At 34.8% G+C, this 12,999-nt stretch overlaps 1 protein-coding gene across 1 annotated transcript in view; it reads right to left on the reverse strand.

Annotated features, from left to right (window-relative positions):
• ADAMTS6 (ADAM metallopeptidase with thrombospondin type 1 motif 6) overlaps positions 1-12,999 on the reverse strand; it is a 267,510-nt gene that overhangs the window by 25,346 nt on the left and 229,165 nt on the right.

Raw genomic sequence — 12,999 nt, forward strand, 5'->3', positions numbered from 1 at the left:
TAAAGAAGCATAAATTGATCCTGGCAAGCAGAATCCAGGTTCAAATGATGCAAATTGTATATTTTATACCACTTGATTCCTTCTGTTTAATTTCTAAAATGAGAATAAGGACTGTGAAAGTGCATTCCTTGAATCCTGAAAAAAAATTAATAAAAGGGAATGAATTTTGGGCTAAGAACATAACTTAAACAGTGAGAGCCCATACGTTGCATGTAGGATGACTAATTCAATCTCCAGTACCCTATAGTTCCTTATAATCACACTGGGTGTGATCTCTAAGTACTAAACCGGAGTAGCCAGTGAGCATCAGCAGATATGCCCCCAAACCAGAAGTAAATAAATTTAAAAAATAAGATGAAGATTAAGATTGCTATGAGGATTGTGTCAAGTCAAATATATGAATTTCCCAATCTGTGGTACTAAAGGTTTAACAATTAGTTTTCCATGGGAGGGAGTCCTGGTTTGCTACATATGCTATTTTTGTGCTAGAAAACCCTTACTATAACAAGTTTCAAGCATTACTTTGACACAATTGAATATGAACATATGAACTAAATATGAATATTATATGCTAATAAGAGCTTTCCAAGAATTGGTACTAGCTAGTCTCAGTACACCATTCCAATTCTAAGCAAAGTACTGATATATACCAAACACAAAATAGGAGTTATGTTTATAGTTCTGTCAAGGTAGTTTCTTCTACTCCTAAGAGTTTTGTGTAGAAAGCAAAAACAATAACAACAAAAGAACTACGGATTTGATTTGTTTTCTGATTCCCATCAAAGGAAAGTCTCAGAAATTCTATCCTAAAGACATAAAAATTTGTACAAAATAAAAAAGCTGCACCCAGATTTGGGAATCTGACTCATCTATATGCCTTGTGTATGAGAGGCCCAGGTCGGATTCCCAACATTTTGTGGTTTCTTGGAGCAAGATGGGGAACAGACACAACCAATAATGAATATCACTGAGTTATCTCACACAATTAAAAAGAATACAACTAGAATGTAGTTCTGAGTCAGCTTTGTGAAAACTTGAAGATTGTTTGCTTTGACACCTATACTCTTAAAAAGTGTCTACACAGCTAATGAGAGAAGAATTCCAAACATCTTAACATAATCTGTTATGCTCAGCCTATCTTAGATATGTGGCTATATCATTTTTTTCCCTTAAAGTCAATGAGGTTTAAATCTCTCCATTAATTGCCATTTCCAATGAATTTCATTTTTAATTGCCAAATAGTTTAATCTAGGTCACAAGCTTGAGATCACAGGAATGTATCCTTCAGTTCATGATCACAAACCACGCAATTACCCTAAATGGACATGCTCATTTTCAGGTGGAAGATGACTTCGAGAGAAAAATATAAAACTTTAACGAAAAATTTCTCAGGTTGGAAAATAGTGCAGGAGTTAATGTACTTGTCTTGAAAGATACCAATTGGGTTCAATCCCCAGCACCATTTTATAGTTCCCTGAGCACAACCAGGTATAATCCCTGAGCACAGAGCAAGGAGTAAGCCTTGAGCACTGCCTGGGCTGGCCCAACAATCAACACCATTAGTAACAACAACAAAAAATTTCTCATTATCCCTAAACTTAGCCCATTGTGCTTAATTCAATTCTGTTTGCAGTGCCAAGTATCAAACCTTGAGTCTCATACATTCAAGGCATGAGCATTGTACAAAAAACATTGGGCAGGGGAGGGCCATACCCAACGTGCTCAGATGTTACTCCTGACACTGTACCCAGGAATCTTTCCTGGTAGGCGTGGGGGTCTATAATCTATATAGGATGCCAGGGATCTAACTTGGGTCAGCTGCATGCAAAGCAAGCACCTTACCCACTGTACTATCTCTCCAGTCCATGTTGTGCAAGTTTTGTATGTGGAAAATACATTAGTAAAGTCAGAGAAGTAGAATCCTAAATTTGAGCCTACATTTAGCTAAATAACCACAATGATCTTTGTTCATAATTATTGGTATTATCTTTAGTTATGATGGAGAAAGCAGCATTTAGAATTATTGTTAAAAAACAAAAACAAAATAACCTAAACTAATTTTTCTAACTTAAAATTTATATTGTCAACACATATGAATTTTTTAACCTAGGTTCGTTTACAGAATGGTAAATTTAAAAAAATATGACACTAACATTTTTCTGTCATTTTCCAAAGGAGATTTAAAGTGATTTTCATAGTTTTTCCATTTTTGCTTCCCACAAATGAACATGATCCCAAGCTGTTAGTGCCATTTTTGGTAAAGAGGAAAATGTGTTCTGAGACTAATAACTTGTAAGCCAGTCACAGTGGAACTCTGATTCAATTCGCAATAGTGATTCCATCATGAAGATTAGGGGATAAAACAGAAATGTGTATAACTTAGCCACAAAAGTTCAGTCATACCACTTCCAGCCATGATCTCATTAGATCTTATAATATAAGAGGGAAAAAGACCTTCAAATTAAACTCAGAAGCTCAGGAAAAGCAGTGATTTGGTAGATGTTACTATTTGTCTCAGGAAACCTGTCACTCCTGCTTATTTTAATTCTTTGTCTTCTTTCATTGTTAACCATCTTAGTCTAGATGGATTGCTTGGGCATTTCAGTTGAAATATATGAAAGTTTAAAGTATTAACCATCCTCCAATTTATATTCTGATGTGAACTCTGATTTCTAGCTTCTTAGTCAGTTCCTGTTACATATTTATTGCTCATCAAATTACCCCTTCCCAGATTTCTCCAGAGGATTAAATCATACTCTAATTAATGAGATAGTTTTACCATTTTACTACTGCAGCCATTTATCTCAGTTTTCTCCTCCACTCTAGTTTGGAGTATACCACTTTCTACACCTTTACTCCCTAAATACTTGCATCTCTGGGTGACATTTCCTTGATTTCTCTTTATCTTTTATCCTTATATAAATCTGGTGGTGAAAATATGAACATAAAAATTTTCTCATAGAATAGCAACTGTTGAATCATATGGTCTAAATAATGGCAGAGCAGAACTTCTATTTGCCAGAATGGGAGGCAGAATTCCTCTTTTCTAGTGATGTCCCAACAGCCTCCACAGCCAAACTGCACCATATAAATGGACACACACCATAGTTACTGACCTTTTGCTTGCTACTCAAACACAAGGAAGATCTACTCAACAAATTACATTCTATTAACAGTTATTTTTCATTACCAAAAAGAGAGCAATCGTATCTAAACCCTTACATCTTTTGGGGAGTATAACTACAAGGAATACGAGACAACTAAAAAAGTAAACACAAGAAGCCCATAAAGTTCAATGAGTGAAAATGATACACTGCCAATATAAATAACTACAGTAAATTATCAGATAATATCTTTAGTGTCATCATAATGAGTTTGCTCAATGAGCTTAAATAAATGATGGCATAGCCAGTCAGCAAGGCACAAGAAAGTTTGAGTTGAAATAATAAAATAACTACTACAATTAGAAATGATATATAAATAAAGAACATGGTAGATAATATTTCTAAAAACTCTATAGAAGCTCTGAATGGCAGTATAACAAAAATTGAATGTAATATCAGGAGTTCTGAGACAAAAAATAGAAAACCATTAGGGAATAGCAGAAGGTGAAAAGTAGTCTGAAAAGAAATGAACAATATACCAGAGAACTATGGGATGAGTTCAAGAGAAACAACATAAGAATCATCAGAGTCCCTGAAGAACTAGAAGGTAAATGTGAGGATGAAACAATAGTTAAAGAAACCAATCAGAATTTCCTAGAGTTGAGGAATACAGGCCTGTAGGGCTCAGTAAAAATAGACCCAACGAGGAGAACTCCAAGTCACATTATACCAATGACAAAATGCAGATAGAGACAGAATATTGAAAGCAGCAAGATTAAGAAAAGGGCTGGGGACTTACATACAAAGGAGATCTCACAAAGAGATCTCTCAGTAGATCTATCAAATGAGACTCAACAAACCAGAAGAGTATGAAGGATACAAGTGTAAAAGCTCAACAAAATGAATACCTCACAAAAATACTCTATCCAGCTAAATTATAATTCATATTTGAAGGAATGATACAAAGATAAATGGACAGGCAATAGTTTAAGGAATTCATGGCCTTGAAACCAATTTCACAAGATGCATTAGGAGAGCTTATCTGAAAAACAGGACAAACTTTCCACTATGTGGCACTGAGTATGGCACTGGCACATAGTACATATAGTTGCTTTCTACTAGATTGAGAAAGGTATGTTTAGTCCTAGCATGCTAAGGGGTTTTGTATATTTTCAAAAATAAATGGAGGGAGATTTGGGACATTGGTGATGGGACTGTTGCACTGGTGATGGGTGGTGTTCTTTACATGACTGAAACCCAAACACAATCATGTATGTAATAAAATTGTTTAAATAAAAAAATAAATGAATGTCTTACTTATATTGGTTAAAATCACTAAGCAATCAAACATCAGAAATTGACTTTTATTGATTTATTTTTGGATAGTTCTAGTTGCCATTTCTTTAAGTATTGTTAGAGCAAGTAATATTAAATAAATTGGTCATAGGCTTGCCAAGAGGTCAGGCTTGCAGGTATAAAGGAACCTGTGGATATTGGTGAAGGGAAGACACTGGTGGTGGGACTGGTGTTAGAACTTTGTATGCCTGCAACAACTCTATTATGAACAACTTTGTAAATCAATATATCCACATTAAAATTTAAAAAATAATTTTAAAATAATAAATAAATAATATCAGAGCTATTTCTGAACTCTTTCCAACACCCGGTGATTAAATTAGCCTCATGCTCACAGGTTTCTTTCTATACATTACATGCTAATAAATAAAGAATCTGTTACAATATCTAAATGTGGAATGGCTTAATGCAATGAGGGTGATTTGATCTAGAATATGGGTAAATAAAAGGAGATTTCCAAGCTTCTTTCCCTAAGATAAAGTTCTAATTATCAAACAGTTCATACAAAAGTGTATAAATGCACATATAAATCCTTCAAAATTAGACAATAGCATCTATAAACAGAGATCTAATTATGTAAACTATTGGCTACTTACTAAGATACTGACTTTCCTAAGCTTTCAATTAATTTTAGAAATTTTTTTTCAAAGCAAAATGTTATTTAAAGAAAATTTTCTCATGTGTCACCTAACTGGAAATTGAAACTAACATTATGCAGAAGCCTCTATTTCCAAAATAGTCCAGAAAGTAGATTTTTCCCCAATTTAAAAAAAATCTATAATAATTGTGGCAACTGAGAATGTGTTAATGTAATAGAAAAAGTTAGATTGTGAAAGTGCCACCAACTCTCTGAAGTGTAATTTACCACGTTAGCAATGTCTGGTGCATGGCAAAAACATCACTGAAGATTAGCATCCCCTTATACTTAAATTGATGGGAGTTGGCCTTCAGGATTTCAATGATTCTTCCCAAGTCCTAAATTTTGAAGTTTTATGAAGGACTGTCATCAATCTTTTTCTACACTCAAAATAACAGATTATTAGTTGTCTATGGGTAAGGTTCAATGACTCAAAATAATAATGTTAAATATCATAAAAAATATACTACAAAAGCCTGAATCTCCAATAAAAATCTTTCCCAACTTCGAGTGAGCATTTTTTAGCATGTTTGCTTTTAATTTCTTTGTTGTATTTAACATATGATCTTGTGCTATAGCTATTTTTATATGTATCTGCTCAGTTAGATGGTTCTTAGATAAAGAAATCATTTTGCCCAAACCACAGTTTCTTCCACTTAGAAATTTTTTCAAAGAAAAATTTTAATTTTTAGGCACAGTATTATCACACTGTATTGTCCTCACCTTTATGTTTTTCACAGATTAAAAATTGTAATATCAGTTTCTAATGAGTATTCACATGAGATAACATAGAGTGCTCTTGTTATTTTTTTCCCTTTGGATTTTGGAACACACCCAATTAAGCTCAGGGGTTGTTCCTGGCTCGCCATTCAAAAATAATTCCTAGTAATGCTCAGGGGACCATATGGGATGCCAGATATTGTACTAGCTAGCTACTTGCAAGGCAACCACCTTACTCCATTATACACTTTTTCTCTGGCCCTAAATGTTCTTGCCACTAAAAGATCATAGTCAAAACTAAATTCTTTGGCCTTTTCCTTTTGCATTCCAAATTAGTTTTTTCTCCTTTTCTGCAAGTGGGAACATGAGTTTCCTATTAGTCATGTGCTTCAAAATTAACTTCCCCTTTACTAATTATTTTATTATTTTTTTTTCCTTTTACTTCTCTTACCTTTACCAATTATTAAGCCATGTACTTTTCTGGGGTGTACTCTGTGCATACTCTTGGCTCTACACTCAGGGATCACTCACTCCTGGTAGGCCTGGAGTAACCATATATGGTGTGCCAGGAATCCAATCCAATTGACTACATGCAAAGCAGTGCCCTAACCCCTATACTATCTTTCAGCCAACAAAGCCATATTTTAAATCCCATCATTTTTACCTATTGAGTCTAGAATACTTGTTTTTTTCTATATTCCTGATTACCCAAACATCTTGACTCTGATACTCTTTGTAATTACATCACTGCTATAAGTATATTTGTTTCTTCCCAGCAAAGCTTCCTGACTCTTCAAGTCACCCAAATAAACATGATTATTATTTCTCCATCAGTGCCTGATTTATCTATTCTTCCTAGTCTACCATCACATTTTCTTTATGAAACAAAAGATAAATCTTCCTACACTCTATTTTCATATTCTGTAAGATCTCTAATGTGACTGTGATATTAGCAGTATTCCAGTGTTTTATAAAGGGACATTCTGATAAAAAATTTATTGATTTTTAACTAATGAATGGTATAGAGAAAACAATAATATTTGAAAGTCAGTGCCATGTAAGTACCTTCTGCCAAGCATATAGATAGGTTTCAGATAAATTTTGTTTACATTAAAAATATATATTAACTTTATGGGCTGGGAAGATAGTTAAATGGCTCAGTAAATTCTATATCCTACTTTGATCAGAAAGCATCACATGGCCTCCACAGCATCATAGTGAATAGGCCTGGAGGTCCCTGAGCACTATTCAGTGTGATCCTAGAGGCCCTGGGTACCACTGAGACAGCCCAGGCAACACAAAACTAAGCTGTGTTACCTCCTCAGGCCTTCACTATCGAGCAGTGCTGACTGAGAATCCCAGAAAATGGCTCCCACATCTCCTGAGCACTAAACCAAACCAAACCCTCCCAAAAAAATCAAAACAAAAAGAACATTTAGAAGTTTAACATTTGATTTTTGTTTGTTTGTTTTGGGGGCCACATCCAGTGATGCTCAGGGGTTACTCCTAGCTATGCACTCAAAAATTGCTCCTGGCTTGGAGGACCATATGGGATGCTGGGGATCGAATCAAAGTCAGTCCTGGATCAGAAGCATGCAAGACAAACGCCCTACCACTATGTTATCACCCCGGCTCCTAGAAGTACAACATTTGAGTGAATAACATTTTCTAAACATTATGCCAATTGACAGAAAGAGTTTAATTGTTTTCCATATAACATTTTAAAACTTTAGTTAACAAAAATTGATCATAATACCATAAATAATATGAAAAGAACATGACAAAATATTTGGAAGCAGGTAAAAGAGTTAACTTCCTTAGAGCCTTAGAAGTTCATGTAAATCAATAACAAAATTATAAGTACTTTCATTTTAAAATGGAATAGACCATGAGAGGTAAGAATACCAATGGCCATTCAACAAAAATTTTAATATCTTTGGCCCACCAGCAATCCAACAAACAAAATAATACATCAATTAGTCATCAATTCTATTTTCTATATAATGTAGTCAAAGATGGTTTTTAAAATAATTCTAAATAGTGCTGCTCATTAGGGAAATAATATTCTTGTATAATATTAGTAGGTATATACATTTATATATTCTTTTTGGAGAATAATTTGATAATGTGCTTCAAAGACTAACATATATTTCCATTTGAACCAGAAACTATTTCTATTCATTAAGCAGAAGAGCAGATGTTAATATTCATGCTATGGATTCATACAGGATCAAAAGCTAGGAGACAGCCAACATTGTTATACTGTGGAAAACCAATTAAATAAACAATGACATGTACTAAATGTTGTGGAAGATGTTTAATGCACAAAATATGTTGAGAAGCAACTATAAAGCATAATAAGTAGTACAATACTATTTTGCTATGTATATAAATATATAAGGCTGCATAGACAAAAACTAGAAATATATCTGTCAGGGATTAAGTGATAATGTAAGAATTATGGATGTTTTGCCTTCTTTTTACTTCTTTGATTTCAAATTATTTTGTGCTTTAATATATATTTCAGAAACTAAATATGGTTATCACATATTATCTGTAATAACATCTCTTTTCCTCTTCATTTATTTATGGTTCTTATTAAATTCAGTAGTCTTTCTATTATTCTTTACCTATATAATACCAGTGTCTACTTAGGAATCTCACATGCAACAAACTTGCTGAAGAATTAAGATTTCCTGTTTAAAATCTGAATCCAAGGAAATCCAGAAGAAACTTAAAAGGAACCAAGAGGATGTGGACTAATAAAGACCAGTAACAACTTAATATCACTCATCAAGCAGGAAAGCAAGGGAACAGACAAAATCAAATGAAAACAAATCTTTGGGCTCCAAAGGCAGAACTAAGTTTAGAAGAGGGGCAATGGAGATGGAGCCCACTGGGCTGTGTTTTAGGTATATTGAATATTGGTGGTGGAAAATTGTGTTGTGCAAACCAATATTATGGCAATTAAAAATGGCAAGTAGCTATATTATAAATATATTTCTTTTTCTCTTTTCAAATAACAAGATTATTAGCCTAAATTTTCTTTCTTTTTCACTTTTATTTTTACATTTTCTCAATTTCTTACATTTAAATCAAGTTTAGTATATAACATCGTATTTCAGAACTATGAAAGGAAAAATGATAGAAAACTTTCAGAGACAAGAGAGATGAGGGCTGGTAGGTGCAGCTCAGGACATGAAGCTCATCACATAGAGTGATGAGTGCAGTTGGAGAGATGACTACACTGAAAACTATCATAACAATGTGAATGAATGAGGGAAGTAGAAAGCCTGTCTCGAGTACAGGTGTAGGGGGTGGGGAGGAGGGAGATCTGGGAAATTGGTGGTGGGAATGTTGCACTGGTGAAGGGGGGTGTTCTTTACATGACTGTAATCATACAACTATAATCATGTTTGTAATCACGGTATTTAAATAAAGATAAAATAAAGAAAGAATAATCAGATGCACTATTTAAAAAAAAAGAAAACTTTAATCTTCTATGGTAACTAAAATATGTCAATTATCTTTAAATTGTTTTAACATAAAATCCTCACACTGTTTATGGGATAGAATGACCAGTCACTGAAATCCCAATGGACAATTTAAGCTTAAGTAAATAAAAAAAAAAGTTGAGACCAAAATTAACAGGTATGATTGAGCCCACACAGGTCTTAAGCCTTAAAAGTTTGCTCAAAAGCCAAATATAATAGTTATGAATCCTAATGGTCAGAGAATTAACTTGGTGGATTAAGACCACAATTGAATAAAAATATATTAAAGTTATTGAAAACCTGAGAAGGAACAAAATTAACCAATAGTTTTTAAGTAATACTTTGTTTTATATCATTTTTCAGTCTCTCTTGAGACAAATTTATAAAAAGTAATTGGCAGAAAAAATAAATGTCTTGGTTATATTTCTGTATGACCACACCTGGACTCCCATACCTGGATTTTTTTTGCTTTTTGCTTTTTTGGGCCACACTCGGTGACTCTCAGGGCTTACTTTTGGCTATGTGCTCAGAAATTGCCCCTGGCTCTGGGGACAAACCAAGGTCTGTCCTGGATTGGCCAAGTGAAAGGCAAATGCTCTATCGCTGTGCTATTATAGCCCCAACTCCCATATCTGAATTTTTTTTTTGGCCACACCTGGTGATGCTCAGGGGTTACTCCTGGCTGTGCACTCAGAAATCACTTCTCGCTTGGGGCACCATATGGGACACCAGGGGATCGAACCCAGGTCCATCCTGGGCAGCCGCATGCAAGGCAAATGCCCTGCTGCTGTACCATAGCTCTGGCCCCCATACCTGGGTTTTAAGTAATTAATTATATAGTAATTATATTAAAAATAGATATAACATTTTCAATGTCTTAGATTTTAAAGCTCTTAAAATTTATTCACTCAATACTCATCAGATAAAGGGCTAATATCCAAAATTTACAAGGTACTGACAGAACTATACAAGAAAAAAACAACTAACCCCATCAAAAAATGGGGAGAAGAAATGAACAGACACTTTGAAAAAGAAGAAAGGCAAATGGCCAAAAGGCACATGAAAAGATGTTCAACATCACTAATCGTCAGGGAGATGCAAATCAAAACTACTATGAGGTACCACCTCACGCCACTGAGATTGGCACACATCACAAAAAAGGAAAACAAGCAGTGCTGGTGGGGATGAGGAGAGAAAGGAACTCTTTTTCACTGCTGGTGGGAATGCCGTCTAGTACAACCTTTATGGAAAGCGATATGGAGATTCCTTCACAAACTGGGAATTGAGCTTCCATACGATCCAGCTATACCACTCCTAGGAATATACCCGAGGAACACAAAAATACAATACAAAAATCCCTTCCTTACTCCTATATTCATTGCAGTGCTATTTACAATAGCCAGACTCTGGAAACAACCAAGATGCCCTTCAACAGATGAGTGGCTAAAGAAACTGTGGTACATATACACAATGGAATACTATGCAGCCATCAGGAGATATGAAGTCATGAAATTTTCCTATACATGGATGTACATGGAATCTATTATGCTGAGTGAAGTAAGTCAGAGGGAGAGAGAAAGACGCAGAATGGTTTCACTCATCTATGGGCTTTAAAAAAAATGAAAGACATTTTTAACAGTATCTCAGAGACAAGAGAGATGAGGGCTGGTAGGTGCAGCTCAGGACATGAAGCTCATCACATAGAGTGATGAGTGCAGTTGGAGAGATGACTACACTGAAAACTATCATAACAATGTGAATGAATGAGGGAAGTAGAAAGCCTGTCTCGAGTACAGGTGTAGGGGGGTGGGGAAGAGGGAGATCTGGGAAATTGGTGGTGGGAATGTTGCACTGGTGAAGGGGGGTGTTCTTTACATGACTGTAATCATACAACTATAATCATGTTTGTAATCATGGTGTTTAAATAAAGATAATTATATAAAAAAAGAAACACTCTTAACCGATCACAAAAAAATTATTTTTAGATTTCTTATTTTTTTTATTTAATATTCACCTTCCCCAAATCTTTTCAAGAGACTAAAGGAGAATGAGAATGGTTTCTTTTAATCTTCAAACTTTTAGGCAGACACTGATCTTGGATAGTGAAAGTGCATGGATAGTATTGAACAGGGACAAAACTATTTATAACAGATTTGGAACCTGAATTCCTTATCATGCAACTGCAATTTGGGGGAAGATTTTACTACATTTAGAAAAAAAGCTATTTCAAAATAGAACTTCCCTGTCCAGTTTGGTTGGGATATATAAACTCATTTGTTCACTCTCTTTTTCCCTTTTGAATTTCAGGTTGGTGTAATCAGTTAACCAAGGGGATAATGGTTAGGTTACTTTAATTTCTCAAACATGAATGAGCAGGTTTATTTATATACATGCTAACTTATGGTTGTTTACCAGGCAAAATCCCTATACAGGTCAGTATTTTCAGTATTAACTCAGCAACTTTACCTTTTTTCACCTTATCATTGCTCTTTGCCTTTGGATACTTTTATTTGTTTATCTTGTTTTGGGGCCACATCCATCAATGCTTGTTACTCCTGGCTCTGCACTCAGGAATCACTCCTGGCAGTGCTGGGATGGTATGGGATGGTAGGGATCATATCTGTGTTGGCTGAATGCAAGGCAAGCTTCCTACCTATTATACTATCTATCCAGCTCAAAGTGGAGCTCACTAAAGTGAGTGCTGTGTTTTAAACATTAGTTTTTGTCAATCATCATTAAGATGAATGGACTTTCTCTCTCTCTATCTTTATATTAAGCTGTAAATGCCATATCAGTCAGGACTGAGTGGATTACACCTGCATGCTTATGCTCCAAACTTAGAGAATAGAAGCTTTAGTCTGAAGACATGCAAAACTGAGAGCAAATGAAAGCACTGCTAGAACCACAAAGAAAGCCTTCATCATAAGCGCCATTCCTTGAGCTGCACAGTCACCAAGATCTCTAGATACAGAGGTCTGATTTTACCATCCATGACAAAGAAGAAGTCTTTCATACACCACAAAAGCATCGAGGGGAGAGTAAATGATCATGCAAGGAGTCTATAGTTAATCCCATGACAGTATACTTCAAGGATGGAGAAACCCTGTATCTCCTAGGCCAAGGGAATTCCCTCTATAATATCCCCAATAGTTACTGTGCCTATGCAGGGGGAAAAAGAAAAAAAAAGGAAAAAAAAGCACAAAATAATCATTTTTCCACACACACACACACACACACACACACACACACACACACACACATATATATTGATTGTGTTTTTTTTTGACGTCCTTATTTTGATGTAGATATTGAAGTTGATGTCTCCCTTTTATTTTATATTATTTTATCTTATCTTTCTCTTTCTTTTTGCACTCCGGCATGATTTGATTTCAGAACCAAGACTATTGTGTAGTGCTTCTCTTTATTGCTGTAGGGCTCACTGGATATTTAATTTGACATTTCTTTTTGTATTGTTATGGTATTTCAATTACCTTTTTCATGTCCTCTCTCAAACTGAGGTTGATAGCCACTAGAAGGACTCCTAGCATTTTCAGCATATTTTAATATTTTTTTCTTATTATTTACCCCCATTCTATTGCTTTTCTTTTCCTCAAACAAAACCACATAACTCGATTTATCTAGCTTAGCCTCTCAAATAGAGGGAGAAACAAGGGAGGGCACAAGGACC

The sequence above is a fragment of the Suncus etruscus genome, chromosome 2 (assembly GCF_024139225.1).
Source record: "Suncus etruscus isolate mSunEtr1 chromosome 2, mSunEtr1.pri.cur, whole genome shotgun sequence".
NCBI classification, from domain to species: domain Eukaryota; kingdom Metazoa; phylum Chordata; class Mammalia; order Eulipotyphla; family Soricidae; genus Suncus; species Suncus etruscus.